The 20,931-nt window shown below is 39.9% G+C and overlaps 1 long non-coding RNA gene across 1 annotated transcript in view; it reads right to left on the bottom strand.

Moving 5' to 3' along the window:
* The window catches only part of LOC142829431 (uncharacterized), a 29,076-nt gene extending 13,810 nt beyond the window's left edge, over positions 1 to 15,266 (bottom strand). Inside the window, exons 1-2 of the long non-coding RNA XR_012903838.2 lie at positions 15,099 to 15,266; positions 12,152 to 12,401 (exon numbers count right to left, since the gene is read on the bottom strand). This is a non-coding gene — a long non-coding RNA (uncharacterized LOC142829431). The remainder of the gene's footprint in view (positions 1 to 12,151; positions 12,402 to 15,098) is intronic.
* Positions 15,267 to 20,931: the final 5,665 nt, after the last annotated feature.

The raw sequence follows: 20,931 nt of genomic DNA, 5'->3' as shown, positions 1-20,931 counted from the left end.
ATGTCATTATCGCTGTCCTGGTCAGGTGGTCGGTAATATATCCTTACTGCTAATTTCTTATTATTGGAGCATGGAATTACTATCCATAGCGATTCTATGGAATGTGTTGATTCATTTAATATTTTTATTTCATTTGATTCTACATTATCTTTCACATACAGTGCCACTCCGCCACCCACCTGGCCTGCTCTATCCTTTCTATATATTTTATATCCCAGTATGATTGCGTCCCACAGATTTTCCTCATTCCACCAGGTTTCAGTTTTGCCTATTATGTCAATCTCCTCATTTAATACGAGGTACTCCAGTTCACCCATCTTATTAGTCATACTCCTAGCATTTGTGTAGAAGCACTTTAAAAATTTGCCACTGCTTATTTGTCTGCCCCTCCCCGATGCATTGGATTCCTTAAAATGCAGTTGTTTGTCTGCTCTGGCCCAATTTCATCTATGCCAGCAGTGCCCCACTGCTATATATATTGGACAAACTAGACTGTCTCTGCGGGAAAGAATCAATGGACACAAATCGGATATATGTAAAGGGAATATACAGAAGCCTGTTGGTGAGCATTTCAGCTTGCCTAACCACAGTCTGACAGACCTGCAAGTAGCTGTCTTGTCACAAACCAGCTCTATAAGCCAAATACACAGAGACGCTGTGGAATCCCATTTCATCCACAAATTCAATTCACATGCTGATGGATTCACTCGTGATATGGGCTGGTGGGGACTCCACCTACCTAATAACCACTGAAGGTGCTAACAGCTCCCTGAGTGGTATCCAGCCTGTTTTAGGAACCTATCTATCTATTGACTTTGATTTTTATCTGCTTAGGTTTAAGTACCCATTCTCCAGCTACTTAATGATGCTCTGTATCCCACCCCCCACCTTTTTTCTTCCTCTTCCTCCTGCCCTTCCCCTCTATTTATTTCAAGTTTTCATATCCCCAACTCATAACTCCGGTCATCTGAAGAAGTAGGTTGTGCCCACGAAAGCTCATGGTACCGTCTACATGTTTCGTTAGTCTATGAAGTGCTACCAGACAATTTGTTGTTTTTTTCTGAAAAAGTAAGGGTAGCCACCCTACAATAACCTTGCAATCCCACCACAACTCCTTTTGGGGTGAGACTACCTGCAATTGCAGCATCAGGAAATTTCCATTTAAATAGCTGAAATAATTAAATTTTCAATTTTTACAACCCCATGACCATGACATTGACTAAAGTGGACCATGAATTTGTAAGGACTCTAAACATAAGGAACAACCTGTTAGAGGGGAATAAAAAAAAGTACCTATCAGACCTCAGAAACAAATTTGGCTATTCATGGAGGGCTCAAATGACAGAATCCTGAACAATAACTGCTTTTGTGAATAAGAACATCCATACTGGGGTCTATCTAGCCCAGCATCCTGTCTGCCAACAGTGCCGATGCCAGATGCCCCAGAGGGAGTGAATAGAAACCGGTATCATCAAGTGATCCCTCTGTCATCCATTTTCCAGCCTCTGACAAACAGAGGCCAGGGACACCATTCCTACCCATTCTGGCTAAGTAGTATTGGCTAATGTGGTGGTTCCCAACTGTGGACCAGCAACTCATTCAAAATCTGTTGGCCGACTGTCACAGAAATATTTGTATATTCATTATGGTAATTAATGTATTTGCATAGTGGCATTCATTATGGTAATTTTAGCCCATGATATATTAGGCAAATCAAAGAAGGGGGGACATGTTTGTTAACAAGAATCTGATAAATTGCTGCACATACACATTTAAAAAGAACAAAATAGTTGCTAATACTTGTTAAAGAGTATTCCACAGTCCGAACCTTTTGCCTCAATTGCACCAGAATTAAAGAGGCAGTAGTTAACAGGTCTGAGCACGGATATATTCTGCACATTCATGTTTTCTTATGCATTTAATAGGGAATAATAATAAGTGTACCTGCTGGCTGGGAGCAGCTGGAGGCCAGGAGGAGGCTCCCAGTTGTGCGGTGCTTGGCCCTGCTGGCTGGGGCAGCCTCTCTTCACATAGCACTTGGCCCCGCCTGCCAGGTCAGCCACCCTCCATGCAGTGCTCGGCCCTGCTGGCAGGGGCAGCTTCCCTTTTCACAGCACTTGACCCCGCTGGTTGGGACAGCCAATTTCCACATGCCCTTCCTCCCCCCAGCCAGGCCGTGTAGCAATCTCACTGTGGTCCTACTTGCCAGCTACCCAACTCACCCTGCTGCTGCATGGAGAAGTGGCTGGGAAGGGAACCCCAGCAGGCAGGGGCAGGGTCTGGCAATAAAAGCTGGGGATGCCACAGCCCAACAGACAGGGGTTGGAAGCCTGCCGCCAGTGTGTGGACCAGTGGTTAGGAACTGCTGGGCTAATGGGTAACTGATCTCTCTAAATGCTATCTTCAATATCTTCTAACTGCTAGCACTAAACATTTTGTAATGCTCACAATAGGCGTCCAAACACTAAAACAGCCCTTTCAACTAATATAATCTGTCATACCAGCCATAACCTATTGTCACATTTCTATATGATTTGTGATCACCCTCATTAGTATAGCCAAGATTCAAATAAAATCAATGAGGTGTCCTGTGGCACCTTAAAGACTAAACAAACTTATTTGGGCATACGTTTTTGAGGGCTGGAGCCCTCTGACAGATGCATGAAGTTAGCCCCCCCAAAAAAGTATGCCCAAGTAACATTCTTAGGTCTTTAAGGTGACACAGGTCTCCTCTTTGGTTTTGCTGAAACAGGTTAACATGGCTATCCCTCTGAAAAAAAAAATCAAATAGGAACCCTCATAAATTCATCTGACAGCTCTACCAGGTGAACTAAGGAGATTTTTTTCCCTTCAGGCTGAGCTAATACAGAACTCTGCAGGAATTCTTTCATTCATGTATGAAAAGAAAATAGGAGATTTTAAGAGGTTCAGGCTGCTTTATACATATTTGGCGAGTAAACTAAAAATGCATGCTTGCCAAAAATATGTCCGGTCAAATGACTCATTTTATTAAGGATTCTTTAGGTTTGATTTGCATTATCTCTTGCAAACTGGTTTTCAGTTTTATTGCAGGTGATAAATATAACTTAAGTCAACCTAGCTAAATTGCTCAGGGGTGTGAAAATTCCCTTCTGTATTAAGTGTATATGCTACAGTGGGGTGGCAAAATTCAAACGATGTTCAACTGCTAAATTTCTATTAAAGATAAATCTATTGACAGTTTAAATAATTTCCTTGCATGATTGTTACAAAATAAATACCTATAGATATGACAAGGGAACATAGTAGATATACATATTGTAGATATGCATATTTTAAAGGAGTTATATCAATGAATTTTAAAAAGTCAGTTTTTCCCTGCCACAGGGTGCGTCACTCACTGGCAGTCGGGCACCTCTGGGAGTTAGATCAAGTGGACACCCTCCTATTTGTGGTTTGCACATGATTGCTCTGTCTCTTTTGACCACCTGCATCCCCTGTTGTATGTGTGTCAGTCCTCCAGCCTTTGTCTTCACCCACTGTTTCCCTCTGTATGGGGGAACTATTACCACAGTCAAGCCAATTTCCCAGTGGCTAGTGAAGAGAGAGGAAGGAGAAAAATCCTGCCCACTACTCTGTTTCCCAGCCCAGGAACTCATAGATGGCAGCCATGTGCTGCATCCCCTCCAACTGTTAAGTACATTTCCCTGAGCCACTTCCCTGTGACTCCAGTACCTTCTTCACTTTTACCTCAGGAGCTCATCCTATCAGCCAGCCAGGAACTCTCTTGTCCCTGCCAGCAACTGCTCTGTCCATGGTGCTGGCTTCTGTCCACTTAATAGGACTCCCTCTTAAGCACTAGGTAATGACTGACTCTGCTCTGCCCTGCAGTACCTCTTCTGATCCTGGCAGGCCCAGACTGATTGCTCCTTGAAATTCCTCCCTGCACCCCACACAGCCTCTCTGGGTTACTCAGAGGACTCCCATACACCACTTGTTTTGAGTGGGACAGACACCTAATCACAATCTGCTTTGGCCTATTTCTACTTCAATAGGCCCCATTCAGCAGAGCACTAAACCATGTGCACAAGTACTTGGGCATATGCCTAATTCCATAACACTTAAGTGCTTTGCTGAATTGGAGCTGTACTTCAGGAACTAAACTAATACAGACAGTAAGCCAATTTTAGTAACTTGTACAATCATAAAGGTAACACTGGAATCTGCAAAGATTTCAAGTACTTTTGTGTACTTTCCATCATGTCTCCAATACTCTGGATGTGAAGTGCTACTTACAATGAATAATCAATGTACAATGTAACATACACATTGCCTTTTGTTTTATTGAGAATAAGATTGTACAAATAAGCTTGATTGGGCTAAGATGAAAAATGTGACCATTTGTAACAATTCATATTGTGAACCTATTGCAGAGTTATTATTGTGATTAGTGTTACAATTCTGCAATCAGAAGTCTGTACCAGATCCAAAGAACACAACAAGATCATACTCCACATAAACAGGTTTAGATAAGAAACCCTGTTGAAATTGCCCCATGGCACTAGCTGACAGATTAACTGGCAATGTGGTGAAGTTCTCTTGCTTCACATTTTGTTGAACAGAAACCAGAAGACTTCATGACTTATGCCAAAATGGAAAAATACAATCTCTATAGGCAAAATATAGTGGAAAAAATGATCCCATGACCAGAGACCTATATCAATTAACTTACTAGTTAAGCTCTTCAAACACAGCTCCAAAGCAGGGGAAATAACTTCAACACAAGAACAAAATTGACAGTGGTATGGGAGACAAAATACACATTGTTAACTCAGAATATGCTATCATATTCACCCCTGTTGGTCTGGCAGAAATTGGTGACCAAATGGTGGTACAGCTAACAAAGAAAAGATAGAGGCTTTTTAAAATTTGATTTCTTAAACTACCCCCATCACTAAGGAAGATTTATAAACAAAAACCATGCTCTGCATTTTTAGTAAATGTATGTGTAACACCAATAGGTGGGACAGAATCTCAGATCTCTGGAAATTAGTGCATGAGCCTCTAGCACTTGAGCCAAAAGCCAGCTGGCTCTCAGGTAAGGCTGTAGTGGAAACTCCTTCTCTTTTTCTATAAATGGTCTAAGTGCCACTAAATGGGTCAGTGAACCATACCCAGGAGGTTTATGGGCTACATATGTACTTGTCACTGTATACATTGTTTCACAATTATGCACTTTATGCACTTTATTTTCTCCATTAAAGGTCTCCTAAAAACTCTCCTTTGCATGAGGCCTGCAAAAGACTTGATGATAAAGATGTTTATGTACTCAGACCATTGCCTATCATACTGATTAATACTGCCATATTGTTCTCTTGTATTCCCCTGTATGTCTTCCTGGATCCATCTGTTGTCTCTTGTATTTGTATAGGACCTAGAAAAATAAGATCTTGATCTATGATTTGGGTTCCTAGGTGCTACAAAAATACAAATATTAATAAAACTTGTGTCCACACTTATTATATTTTGTCTTTATTGCACACTTATAGCTTTTGTTATTTTTTTTCTTTTGTCAGAGTACTTTATTGGATTTCTAAGATTTTTCTAAGAAAAGAATAAACCAGATTTGTAATTTTATGTTTCTGAAATGTTTTTTAAAAGAAAAAAAAAGATATAAGAGGACAAATGTTACAACTGGCATCTAAGGACCTGCCCCAGTTCCTGTTCAAGGAAATGAGACTATGGGAGTTTGGCTAGTGACCTTAAGAAAACTGGAACAGGCCCCAAATGATCTTCTATTTTTATATTAAAGAAACTTCATCACCCCCTTTTCGCTAAAACCATGAATTGAGTTTGGAGAAGAAAGGAAAAGCTCTATTGGATGCTGAGAAAGCCATGATTTCACTAGGATTTTATAGCTACTGGAGAAAATGAAGTGACAAAGTAGTAAAGTAGGGTAGAGAAACCAGAAGCTCTTCATGAAACCGTGGTTAACTGCGGGTGGGGAGGTAGAGAGCACACCAGTAGAAACTTTTAGTTTGTTATTTATTTAAGGGGGGAGCTGGACTAAACTTAGGTTTAGTTGCCCAAGCTCTTCCAAAGTTTTCCTGTGACCTTTTATTTTAGGCACATTAACATTTGTTTGCAGCAAGCCTCTGAAATTCAGCAGGATGAATGTCCTCAAGCTAGGGAAGAGTCTTTTTACTCCGCCTATGAGATTTCATTCCAATATTGCTGAGTGATAATTTGTTCAAAACTATTTCCCTATTGTTGCTTTTGCTCCTTGGGATAATTTTGGCAATTGTAATTGAGCACAGAAACATCTTAATTTTGGGCTCATGTTGCTACCAAAGTAGCTGGAGCAGACACTATGATGGGAACATCTGGGAGCTTTGGAGCCATTGTAGGGGAAAGAAGGAGAAAGAGCTGGGCTAAGCTCGTCCCAGTCAGACCTGGTACATAATCCCATTGTCCTCTCCCCCTTAGGTGCACGACAAGTGGCAGGAACCAGACTCAACTCCATCCTTCGTAAGTCCCTCAGGACACAACAATGGGCATTATGTCCTATTTTCCCTCACTCTCTAGGGGACTACATTTGCCTGGAGCTCCCTCAGATCCCAGAGTGGGCATGAAAGGAGCCAAAATGGACTGCACTCTTCAGGAATAGTTGGGTAGAAGGAGAAGGAAATCTAGTGCCTAAACTCCTCCCCTACGAAATAATTTTCTCTTACTGCCTGCTGGCTAACTAGTTTTCCACCTCAAGTGAGCCTCAGGATTTCAACCTTGCTGAAGATGCACGTGAGAGGTGAAAGAGATTGTAACATTGCACAGAATGGAATTTAATTCTGCCCTTTTCAATTTAAGAAAGTCTAATACATTGCATACAAAAATAAAATGTATTCTGTTAAAATGCCCTTTAGGTTGCAAAATTAACCACTCAGATGTTGGTAAATACCATATTAGGATTTAAAAGTGAAATTCCTGGGTATTTTTACACACACACACACACACACACACACACACACACACACAGATTTTGCATCCTGGAATAGTGAAAAATGTAATAAATATTCATAAAACCTCACTATTCCAGGCTTCAAAATAGCTGTGTATCAAATCAGAAGCTCTATTCCTTACAAACGATATCACTACATGGCAGTAGTCACAAACGAAGAAAGATTTTCATAAACACATATTTCAGTATGCTGTGTTTTTATTCATCTATTGCTATTCACTCAGAAAGATGAAGATATTCTACATTATAAACATCAGCCTTTTAATGGTGCAGAGAGGGCCATGATCACAAATGGATTCTGTAAAAATGTAAGCAGTGATTTTAGAGACACCTAATACCTTAATACACATCCATCTTGTAGACAGGTTTTGCATAATAAAACAGGAGCCAAATCTGCCAACTGTCTGGCAGGCACAGAAACCATGCCTTCATAGCTCAAGTGCTTAAAAGCACTGATAGTCCTTATGACATTTGTTGTTAAGGACATAATACTTTGCTTGTCAGTGGGACTGCAAAAGCACAGGTTAGAGTGACACGTATCTAATCTGCCTGCAATATCTTGAATCTTGGAACTGGAAGAAGAGAGTCCTAAAAGTACATCGGTGTTATGTACCTAGTTAGGGCCTGATCCCAGAAATTAGTAGAATCAATGGAAGTTAATACTGTTCAGCACTAATTATGGGCTCTGAATCAATAAGGGATGATATGCTCTACATAAGGGCTTCAAAAAAAGTCCCTTGGGTACATCCTCTCCTTGTTGACCCACTTCAAACAAGTGCTTACCCACATGTCAGAATGGCAAGCCTTTTGTAAGGAAGGGGAGTCTTGTGGGCAAGGCACGAATCTAGTAGGAGTTGCAGTTTCTATTCCTGGCTCTTTTACAAGCTTCCTCTATGATTTTGGCATTCTATGTAACCAGTCTACCTTGGTTCTCTCTACCCAGAGTACACAGTGCTTCGGGAAATCCTTAGTCACTGATGCTAAAATTTTGTAATCACATGCCATCTGCCTTTCTGAGTGTTATCACCATGATGCTTCAATCAGTGGGAGTTGTAGCTTTTCAGCACCTTGCAGTAAGTGATGCTTTACATCATCATACCGAAGATTCTCAGAAACTTGTATTCCAACAAACAGAAAGACACATTTCACTGATGTCTGCAGCCACTAGTAAAGACTAGTTTTAAAAAAACAGAAGCTGCAACCAATAAACAATTAGTTACATTCATTTGATGTTACCATACAAAGAGATGAACGGGAAACATTTTAACACCATAAACCTAAAACAAAAGAAAGGAGTATGGTCTAGAGTGCATGACACTTCTGCTCGTTGTCAACAAGCTTCACCCATTCTTCCTTGACCCTTCCAATTTATGTCTATCCCAATCTTGTCTCTTACCCACAATGGTGCCTCTTCCCAATCCCACTTCTCCCACCTAGCCAGCCCTGTTCTCTCATCCCAGGCCCCCCACCTGCCCACGCCCCTCTCCCTGGCTTCCTTTCTCTTTGTCTAGCCAGTCATATTTCTCCCCTTCCCAACACCCACCTCCAGCTCCCCTGTCCCAATGCCTTGCCCCTAGGCTCCTTGTACAAATCTATGCAACCTTGATGCAATATTTCAAAAGTTCATAACTTAGCCAAAATTGGGCAGATATTCACGTGGGACAGCAAAAAACACATTACTGACATAATGGCCACCCACCACTGCCATAGCTTGACTTCCTACTCCAAAGCACAAGATTGCTAAATCTCTTTAATGAAAAGGTCTCCAGAATGTAACATGACAAACATTTTTTGCCAAATCTTATTCTCAAGAAGCAACTTGAATCTCTAAAAAAAAGCAGCGCGCAGCTTGAGGCAGATAGAAGCATAGAAAAAGTTTTGCAAAGTAAAAGTAAACTGTTCTAAAAAGAATGATGTGCTTTTTAAGGGAAAAATTATTCAGCTTCTAACTCAAAAGAGATATAGGAGCTCTGGTCTACATGCACTCTAAGGAAGTGGCCTATGGTTGGTTTGTTTTCTTTTTTTATTTTGTTTTGGTGGAGTAGTAAAATAATGCAGAAATGCTTACAGTGAAATGAATGGGATGAATACTATTTTTATAGGCTCTCACATAAGAAAGAGTGTTTGTTACAGCAGTTAAAGAATACTAGTAATCAGATCTCAGTCTATTCACAACTCTGCCATGAACTTTCTATGAAACCTTAAACAAATCACTTAGGCTGGAAATTGAAATTCAATGTGAATAAGTCACCTAAATCCCCTAGACTCTTTTGAAAATCCTTGCTTTAGCCATTCTGCACCTCATTTTACCCATAATAGTTCTCTATTTAAAAAAATGTGGTATGAAGTTAAGTTAGAAAAGCACTGATGGTTCCTCAGTACTACATGCAAAACATCACAAAAAATCATTTTTCAATTGAATTTGGACATTATTTTTCATTTTTATAGATTGTATGTCACCCAGTTTGTTAAAAACAATTTGTCAGAGACTTTTATTCTAAAAGATGTAACAGGAGATTGTCTATATTTGGCTAGAACTTTAAAACAATTAGCCAGATATATAATAAAATTTAAGAATGATAAATACATATTCTTATTATTGTATGTGCTTTTCTATTTCAATAACTGCTTTAAATAGTATTGTTAAGTATTCCATTGTAAAATCCCACAGTAATTTATAGGTCACACTTAACTGACACCCTCAGTACTGTGACCGGCTACCGATTTTATTGGAAATTAGTTCAGAACGGATGGTCGTGAGAGAATAGCAATGAATCTAATTTACTTAAGAATTCAACCAAGAAATATATTCGACTGTCTTGAAGTATCTGAATAAATTCAGGGAAGATAATGAATGAAATGACCTGTGTGTTTCAGAATCCGAGTCCTTTCACACATGAACATTTTACTTGTTAGAGAGGTTATGTAAGAGATCATAGAATCTAGACTATCCACACTACAAGCAATTACCCTAGGCAGGAAAATGATGTAACAAAGGAGAATCACGCCCACATTTATCTGTGTGTCACTTTCACTTTAGATTAAAAACAGAATAAAAAGGCATCTCTTATTTCAACTGCAAAAACTACCCTTCTGATCAACAGATTCAGTAATGATCCCCATCTTTAAGTTAAGAGCTAAACTTATTACAGGTTGTAGATTCCTTTAATATTTTCAGCATTTTGATCTTTTATTCTTTTTTACATACATTTCTTCCGTTCTGAAAACCAACTATCCTCATCATGATGGACACATATGAACAGCAATTTAAAATTTTGACTTGCCTGTAATGAAGTCATGAAGATGATGTTAGCAATCTTTCTTTGAACTCTTGGCAAAAAATAAAATTATTTTAAAAGGCATTTGACAGTTTTGATGTATACCCTCAATACTTTGATCCCGCTTTACTTTGAAGAAGATTCCAAAAGGAAATTTCAGGTAACTAATGTAAATAATGTTACTCAGGTAACATTATTTGCATAGGAGATCTAGAACCACCTATTGAAAATGTCACTAACACAACCAGAGACAAATGTTTTAAACTGATTCACGCTTTCACAGAAAGTGATGGCAATCAAAAGCTTTACAGTCCCTCAGGATGCACTGTTATATAATCCATTATGTCTCACAATTCATTAGGTTTCCAAAAAAATATTTTAAGAGATGTTTAAAGATGCAGTGGTGATACAGCAGCAAATGCTTTAAGTTCTCCATACTAATAACTTCATTTTGAGCCATTTTTGCATACCAACTAAGAACACAGATTTTTATGTTGTCAGTTCAATTTTTCCCTAGTGTCTAAATCCAGCAAAAAAGAGCTTACTTGCATATTTTTGTTTGCTTTTTCAAAAGCAATACAGCTCACCAGGCTGTGTCCTTTGAATCTCAAAGACCAGTTCTGAAGAGCTGACAGACATGTATAGCCTTTCAACTACAACCACAACTTCACAGATTGAAATGCATACATTGATCAAATAATTATTAGGGTTTTGATCTGCTGGGCCTGGTTCTCCAATGCTCTGCAGCTTGTTTGGCGTTTGCACCCAGCCAGTGCAAAATCAGTATGAAAAACAACCATGATTCTACACTAATATACGTGATTATGCAAGATGTGCGGATCTGATGAAGCAAGACCTATTATATTTTGTACACTTTTCATATGAAAAATTAAAATGCTCAACTTAGATTAAAAAAAAAAAAACACACATTAATGCAGACATATGAAGGTGTGAGCTAAAAATCAGTGTGCTGAAAGCAGATACAACTACTGATTTCAATGACTATTTTTCCCTTTGTACCAGCTTGAAGTCAGCCCTATTTGAAAGCCATTGTTCTTATAGATAGCAAAAGCTAAGACATAGAACTTCCCCTTGCACTTCCCACATATGAATCTATAGCCAAGACTTTCAGATTTAAGTGCCACAAATTTGTCCTGTCAATCCCCATTTAGGCAGCTACATTAGCGATGACCTGACTTTTCAGAGATGCAAGATATACAAAACACCTCAGATATTAATTTGGGTATTTCACAAATGTAAACAACAGTGAGAGCAGAATCAGACTCTCAGTGACTACAACCAAACCCACACCTCATATCTTTTTCTAACAACTCCTTTTAAGTAGAAAAATAAAACAGAAACAACTGTGCTTAATTCACAGAAATGGAAAAAAGAAAGAGTGGTGGAAAAAAAGCTGGATCTGATTTTATTACTGAATTCAATTTTTCCCCTTACAGATCTTCAGCTGATATGAAACAGTATAGCTGTATTGCAGTAGATACACAGATTAATATTAGCAAAAGCTGTGGCTCTCCATTTCTCTCTCTTCTGAAACACCTAATGTGTTCTTCCCCCTCCACATTTGGCAGCTCATCTAAAGCAAGTCTGAATATAGTTATCATGCAAGTGGGATGATATGTATATTTACCAAACCAGTATAAAACAGCTTCTATATTATCTTGTTGGGTAAGTCCAAACCACGCAGTTCCCTTAAAGTGCCCAGCCTCAGGCCTCCACTCAGACAAAGTTCTACCAATCTCAAAGGACTGGAAAAATTACCATCCAGGTCAATAAGTGTTTTTGACCTTATCCCAAATACACACTCATAGCCAATTAACTAAACTAAAAATTATTTTAAAAAGAAAAAAGATCAATATACCTGCAGACATGAGTTCAATTCTTGAGGTTGAGAGGCATAATAGAGATGGCGATCTTGCAGTTTCAAAAAGTTCTTTAAGAATTTAGTCCATGTTTCAAGTCCAAAATCCATATCCAGGTTGACTCTAGCTAATGACTGGGATCTCAATCTTGATGGCTGAGGTTTCTCCTCTCTAAAAACCTCAAGCAGCTCTGAGTCCAGAAAGGGATCCTGGTCAAGAGACTTTATACCTTTGCAGCAGCATCTTCACCTGGGAGAACACAGTAGGGTTTTTGATGTAATGGTCTGTCTCCCAGATATCATGGCAATTAGTGCAAGATAATTTATCCTTTGAAAGTTCATATATAGTTTACCACAATCTGTCACAACCCTATTATGTGACAGATACATAATAATATTTCAATCAAGTTTCATCATAAATGTTAACATTCTCTTCTGATCTTGAATCATAGTTATAGTAACAGACAAGGATTGTTCAGTCACATCACAAGACCTGAGCAAACTCCTACTATTCTACTGCTCTAGCATGCAGGTTTGCATTAACCTAATGGAATAACCCAACTATCATTTACACATTGTCCTAACAAGCCTTAAAAGCCTTATGTACCAGTTAATACTTTCTGGCCATGTGCAGATAAGCCAACAGATTCACCCAGCCCCTGAGCAAAGTGGGGAGAGGCAGCACTACACTCCTGGAAGGAGTGGGGCCTCGGGTGGAAGGGGCAGGGTGCAGTAGCCAGCCCTCAGCAACACCTAGACTGCATTCCATCCTCCTTCCCAGCACTGCTGGGAGCTCTGGCAGCAATTTAAATAGCACCAGGCTCTTGCCAAAACAGCAGCAGCTAGGAGCCCCTGGCCCCTTTGAATTGCCAGACTCCGGCATAGTTACCCCCTTTCCCTCCTCCTGTCACCAAGCCTGGCCATGTTCCACATTTTAATCACATATCGAACACTTCAGTCACAAAATGTTGCATACGCTAATCAGGACAAAATTAAACAAGGGGCATTTTTCCTGGAGAAAAAAGTCTAGCCAAATGTTTGCATGGGAAGCCTCTTATCCTGTTCTTTCCAACAGCACCTGGACAGGATAAGAAGAAATTTTGCTCATAGTTTATTACTGTATGCTCCCCTATATGCATAAAACTACAGAATGAAGTACAAAGCCACTGATGCGACATCATTTCATTTCACCATCCTTTCAGAGAAGCTGTTTCAGCCCTGGTATAGAATAATGACGGTCATTGTTCATCTGTCCATCTGTTTTTTCCCAGGCCCTCTGCAACACACATGTATTCTGTTATTGTCTTGGTCCCTGCTCCCTCCTTGCTACCTAATAATTGTTTGACTAGTGCTCAGTGCAGCAGTAATTAATATTAAAACATTCCTACCTCACAGTGGTGTTGTGAGGACAAATTCAAATTTCTCGTTCTATTGCAACGGGGACTAAATAAATACCAAGAACAGCGGCTCCAAACCTTTTCCAGCATATGGACCTCTTTTCAATCTATTAAAATTTTACAGACCCCACACGCCCTGCCAAACAATATAGCTGTGTCTACAGCCTACATGCCCCTCAGCCCGAGGTGCATCCCTCAGCCCATTTGGGAAGCAGCACAGGTAGGGATTTGCTCATTGCCAGCATGGAGCCTAGCAGCTCAGCTGTGAGGATCTGTGCCGGCAGCCAGCAGGTCTGTCAACCTGCGTTGCTTCCCATGGCTCTGGGAGCAGCATGGCTTAGGGACTTGCTAGCTACTGGCATGGATCCTCTCAGCTCTCACCTTTCCACAGACCCCCTACATTACCATCACGGACCATCAGAGGTCCATGGACCACAGGTTGGGAACTACCAACCTAGAAGGTGCTTTGTGAAAATGGAACCTATCTTAGCTATTTCATTCAAAACTGGTTATTGGAATCCCTCCTACATTTGAAGCCAATTTCAAATTATACCTTTCAACAGTCAGGCGACTGTTACTATGCATTATTTTGTAATGTTTACTCTGTCACAGAAGAAATCTTGGCACATATCCTTCAGCTATTTCATAGATAAAGAAATTTTTTGATGTTTTCATGTGAACTGAATTAAAAGCTCTCCATCACATTAACCCAATATACAATAGAGTCACATAACTTAGATCAGATGTTCGCACACTAGGGAAAGCCCTCCTAGTGGTCCCAGGTCAGCCCCTGGGTTGGGGGAGGGGAGAGAGACAGGGAGGGAGCAACACCCAGCCCCTTCTGGCTCCTAGTTCTGCTCCAGTCCCCAGGATCCATGTCCCCGGCTACCAACCCCATCCACAGCCTTGATGAGCTCCACTCCTGGCCCTGCCTCCAGGTCCAAACATCATGAAAATATTTAATTTTTTAAGGTTACTTGACTTATGGATCCTTCTGTACCACGGATGTGTTTAAAGTCTGCCAATTATTAAAAATTTGTCTAATAGGAATGGCTCAGTATGTGGTTGCAGGGCCAACAACTACATAGATATTATGGAGGAAAGTAACTAGATAAGACCTTTTCTTCTGATACTATACTAAACTAATATAATCTAGTTTAAGAAGAGATCTTCTGTGAGCCACCAAGCACACACTGGATACTATCCTATACTATCAATAAAACTACCTTACCATAGTGCAAGGGATTGTAACAGTGCTGTGCACTGGATGAGATGTTATGGTCTTTACAAATTCCATCTGATTTTAGAAAAACAGATATAATTCTCACTGTTCTGATTATACTCCAACCTAAGTAATTACATTCTTCCTACTGCAATTATTACCATTTTAGACACTCCTTTTCTTCCTCTTCTATAAAGAATATACACATTGTGTGGAGTCTCACAGCTATATTTCACTCCAGAAGCAGCTGCATTTGAGAGAAGAGTGAAACTAACCCTTTATAAAAGATTGCATATTGGTTTAAGCATGAATAGGAAGAAAAACTTACTTCTTATAGAGGCATCAACAGTGACTCCACATTAAAGACTGCACCAAGTTTAACCTATAAAGTAACAGAAAAGTCCTTTGACCAAATTTATGCCCATGCCAGAGCTGAGCTTTCTAGCCCTTCAATGCTTCCCTTATAATGGGTCAATCAAGAACTGCTTCTACATCTGACTTGAACAAGAAGAACCCAACAGCTGCTCCAACTTACACCTAAAAGCCTGTGGGCCTGCTGCCTCAAACAGGAATGGCCTGCTCCCTGTATGCTCCTCTATATAGTAGCCCTTCAGCCACTTTCCCATGCTTCAAGAAACACCTTCTATAAGCCTCCTGAAATGGGACTGTATAGAGCCATTACCAACTGGGGAGATCCTCATGACTGAAGAATTTATTAACAGTCAGACCTAACATAAAGGGGAGACAATGTAGTGATGTTTCATGCTTTAACAGCTTAATTTTAGTCTCACACAATAAAACTTTATAGGAAAATGGAATTCTTCATGTATGTTTTCATAATAAGCAATTTATTGAATTTTGCTTTTGTTAAAAAATGTTCCCTTGCTCTCACATTTCAGTTCCTCCAAAAGACGCCCTAAGAACTTCTTACACACATTCCAATCACACCAAATTAAACCTTAAGTTCTTCTCCTTACTCAGGGTTGATCATGAGGAGGAAATATGAGAAGATGAGATAGAGGTGCTTTCTGTAAGCATATGAACAAAGAGTTCTGAGGACAGTATTAAATTATAATACAGAGATTTTGTACTTTTGACAGCCACTGAAAACTATCATGCAGTTCTGAATTAGTAATTGTACTACATCCCTGAACTGTGATCAACAAAGCATATGCCATATCAGTCTTACCTATACTATGAAAGATGTAATTGCTTGTGCCTTTTGCATTATTTCCAATCTAGCAATGATTTGCATTGTAAACAAATCAATTTGCCACTTTAATTGTTTAGCTCTGAGTGAACTTACAAGGCTGAGAAAGCAGAGAGAAAAAAATAATAAATAACTCTGCATCCAGATTTTATCACAAGAAGCAGAACTAATAACTTATGAACCTAGTCAGTTCTACTGAGTTATGAACTGATTCTTCCTCCAGAGTAAATTAAAATTCCTATTGCATACAAAAAGCCTAGTGGATTCATTTTATTACTGTAGATAGGAAGTGCAGAAATAATAGGTACAAGTTTAAAGTAAATACACAGCCTTATGCCTCTCTGGCTGATTGTTTGCTAAACCCAGTAATTTTATGCCCTGCTGTTTGAATGTTATAGTTTATCCTGGTATATTCAAGAGGCGGAAGAATATAAATCCTGGGAAATGGTGAAAAGGAAGCTGTATGATGACACCAAAGTGTCCTCAAAGAAAATAAAAGTGTCCACTTTTTTTTTTTTTTTTTTTTGCCCCTTGCTGTGGTTTGCACTACATAACCCCAAACCTATTTCAGAAAGAACTTATATTTTGGACACTATTCAGAAAAAATACAGAACTAATGGAAGTAACATATATGGGAGAACTAAAAAATTAGAGAGTTGAGACACATTGGATTCTGGAATTTAATCTAAAGTATCTTAGGGTGTGTCTATATTACAGGAGGGTTTTTTTTTTAAAAAAAGGGGCCTTTTTTAAAAAAAAAATCCCCTGCGTCTAGACGCGGCAGTTTTTTCGACTGCGGAAAACCTTGTTTTATGAAGAATAATGCCATTTTTGAAAGTGCTCTTTCGAAAAAAGGCGCTATGTAATGCAAACTGTGCTTTTTCAAAAGAGAGCATCTAGACTGCCTGGGTGCTCTCTTTTGAAAAAGTGGCTGGCTTTTTCGAAAGTACTGGTTGTAGTCTAGACACTCTTTTTGAAAGAGGCTTTTCAAAAAGAGATACAAAAAAGTATCTATCGAAACAACCTCTTTTGAAAGGGGTTTGCCGTCTAGACGTAGACGGCCGTTCTTGCGCAAAAACTTGTGGAGTGTCTACACTGCAAGCGCGTTCTTGCGCAAGTAAATTTACAGTAAAGCTTTGGAACAGAAGGCTTCTTGTTCAAGAGTTATTCCTCTCCCCAGGAGGAATAAGCCCTCTTGTGCAAGAGCTCTTGCGCAAGAAGGCAGTGTGGCCGGGCAGCAGGGGTTTCTTGTATAAGAAACCCTTATGGCTAAAATGGCCACCACAGCTCTTGCACACGAGAGCATCCACACTGCCATGGATGCTCTTGCACAAAACCACGTGGCAGTGTGGACATGCTCTTGCGCAAGACCTTTTGCGCAAGAATTCTTATGTATAACAGTTCTTGCGCAAGAAGCCTGCAGCGTAGATGTAGCCTGGATGTTTCAACAAAGCAGCTCCCAAGGAAATAAGCAAGTTAGTACAGCAGTGAAACAGAAGTGTCATTAATTTAACATTTGACAGTAACCAGAAGAGATCTGTAGACATGTAACAAGGACATAAAGTGTGAAATCTTCACCCTCACTGAAGTCAATGGCAAAATTCCAACTAACTTCAATGGGACCAATATTTCACCCACAATATAGAGCGGACACAACTGACCTTTTAAGAGAGTTATTATACAACAATATCATCTCAAATGTTGCTATTCTGATGGTGAAATTTTCATTTGCCTCATTTTGGCACTTATCTTCAACAGAAGCCTAAGCAAATTGATGCAATTTGTATATATGAGGCAGAAGGATAACAGCCTCTGATGGTCAGAAACTAGGACCCTAACCTGAGAATATCCAGTTTCTAGAATTCAAATCTGAGTTTTGTTAGAGTGGCTCTATTATTTTTAAAGTGTATAGAGAAAATAACAATTTTCAAAGGTAGCTGGGAATTATCCAGCTCTAGATCTAGATCAATAGCTCAAAAGCAACACCATGTAATTCATTCAGAAACAAACAAAGCCTGTAACAAAACATAGTAGTAATATGTTCAGCATAGCAAGCTCTACTAAGTAACTGAACAGAAAGCACTGAGTGGTCTTCAAGAGTAGTTCCTGTAAAGCACCAAACTGTATTGTTATAAATGGGAAAACATAGCTTTAAAAGCATGCTGAACAGTATAATACCTAGCATCTTCTAATTTCAAATTCTCCATTAATTATCTTTTACATGATTACATTACTCATGATATGCAAATAGTATGGTGTTTGTTCATTGCCCCTGCTTGCTGCACAACTGACACAGTGTTATCTAGTGCTTTGACATTCCCCAGTTTAGGAAAATAGATGTGATAGATGTGAAAGCCCATGCTGATTACAGAATCCACCCCCTTGCAAGCGTAGGATACAGTCACCAGTGAGAGAGCTATACCAGTGAAAGCATACCTGCAGTGCACAGAGAATGAGAGAGAGACTAAAGAGCTACTAAAAGGGTAATAGAGAACAGAATCCCAATTTTATTAAAAACTTTCATTGAAATCTGTTTTAAATCTAAAAGGTAATGACATAAAATTGCTTCCTCCTACTCTTGAGCTATGAAAGAAATCACAGCACTCTTACCTTTTGGGAGACTTTGGGTTTGTTTTGTAACTGTCGTAAGTTTCTGTTGGATTCAAGGGGAGTTATTAGTATTTTATTGATAGACACCATCTTTGAGTCAGGTGAATAAAAGTCAGTCTTCTGGTAATTGATACTCTCAGAAAGCATCATTTGGTGGCAATAATTCAGTATTGCAGCTTCTCATTGAGGAGACTGGGGAAACTGCTAAGCTACTTTTTTTTCCAGTGTGAAGTTCTATTCCCCTGGTAGTTCTATATTTTTTCACTTCATGGAAGGTTGGTATTGGTAGCCTCACTTTGCACTAGCTAGCAGCAACTATGGTTGCAAACTATTTTAATGATTAAAACAAATTCAGATAAAACAAAAAAAGAAAACAACCAGTAGTGAATAAGGCAGAGAATGGAAAGATAGAACACAGCTGGTTTGCTGAAGCCAAAGGGAGGGGAAAATTAGCACACACAAAACTGGTCCTTGCAATTAGGTCTTCTCTGAATGAAAGAAAGAGGTAGGAAAGAAGATAGCTTTGGTCTTGTGGTCAAAACAATAGCTAGGACTGTCAGAGATCTGGCTTTCTTTCCTTCACAAAATTCCTATGCAACTTTTGGTAACTCACTTTGAACCCCATTTCACAAAATGTCTGAGGGAATTAAATTCCAAACTTTTAGCTCCAGTGAGTGTCTCAAAACCCCTGTTTGACAGACTGGCAATTTCCTGCAATATCTGGAATGAACTTTATTGAATTAGGTTAATATCATTGGGGTAAATTATATTAAAATACAGTCATGTAGGTGTTGCAAAATTGTATTTAGTTTTATGGGAAGGGTAAATAGGAGAACAGCAAGTAGTAATTAGGCTAATTCACTCAAGTTGCAACATCCCACCCTCCTGGAAATGTATTGTATGTACTAGCTTCTCTTGGGACCAACAGACAAAGCAAGGATTTTTTAGATAATTAGCCTGTTTTTAAACTTGCTCAAGCTCTTCTTCCTCAACCAGCATATGGACAGACTGTCTGACTCCCTCATTAGGGTTTGATTGGAAGAACTGGGCCTGCCAGAATCCATTTTAGGGTTGGGGTTAATTCTGGTAAACTCATTAGCTGTATGTAAAAAGGTTTTTGTCTTTAATGTTTTCTTTGTGATGTTTTTACCTCAAGAACATAGCAGGCTTGCATAAGAAATCCATGTAACATGGGTCGCCATTCAAGGGAGGTGACATCCAGGGGAGTAGATGCTCTGATGGGAAATACAGCTGCAGTTGCCTTGCTCAACTATCGCCTAGCCCAATAGGTGATTAAAATACCCTAGTACTTACATTTTCACAGTAAAATAGCCCTAGGTTTCTGTGTCTGAACACCAGTCCCGTAGGTTGGTATCCAGGCATTGCTTTCTTTCCTAAAATCTAGACGGATTCACACATTCCAAGACCAAAAGGGACCACTGTGATTATTTGGTCTGATCTCCTGTATAAAATACTAGAAGCTTTACATAGTGTTGCTCATGTCTTTAACACAATTAATTTTTTCTTAAATAAACCGGTGAGGCTGGGGATGAGGGTTTCAGTATGCAGGACTACCCCAGCCCACTCTCAACAGCTTAGGGCCAGGTGAGAAGCACTTCTCCATGGCTGCTGTAGTTCCAGTGAGCGCAGTTGGGAGAGGGGTGCATATCCCGTGGCTGGGGCAAGTCCAGGTTCATCTGTCCTCTGTGTTCCCCAGCCATAGTGAGGAATGCAGCAAACTGTGCATTTTCTCCTAAGGGAGCAGCTAGCAATGTTCCCATACAAATGGGGGGGAGGGGGGGGCGAAGCTTCAACCTCCCCATCCACCCTAAAGGGTGCCTGGGGGGGAGGGAGAGAGGCTCAGGGCTAGGAGAGTACACAAGGAGGACATGCCCCCAGCCAGGCCTTTTCATTTGCCTGGAGAGTCTGTCTCTTCTCTGTATGGTTTGTGTGTGCGTGTGTAAAAATGGGGGGCAGGAGCTGCAGTTCCCTACCCCATCTCTAAAGGGCACCTGAGGGGTGGGAAGCCCAGGGCTGGAACCCTCAGCCAGTCTCTTTCACCTGCGAGGTGATTCTATCAGCACAGGGGAGTCTCTTCTGTGCCAATTGGATATTAGCTCCCTGACACAAACAGCTTGTTAACCAGACACTCTTTTCTGATCAATACTAGCCCTGTTTTTGTCTGCAGGTACACTCAAACCACTGAGCCCCTTCAAAGTTTCCTGTCCTTGATCCCTGTATACCAACAGAAATCCCAGAATCTTCTATTCCCAAAAGAACAGTGCACCCCAGTTTCATGTAAGCAATCTCTCCTGCATTACTTCCAAGTGATTTTGATATT

This window comes from Pelodiscus sinensis, chromosome 4 (assembly GCF_052426305.1).
Source record: "Pelodiscus sinensis isolate ZL-2025 chromosome 4, ASM5242630v1, whole genome shotgun sequence".
In the NCBI taxonomy this organism is placed as follows: Eukaryota; Metazoa; Chordata; order Testudines; family Trionychidae; genus Pelodiscus; species Pelodiscus sinensis.
This window is presented reverse-complemented; position numbering and strand designations above follow the sequence as displayed.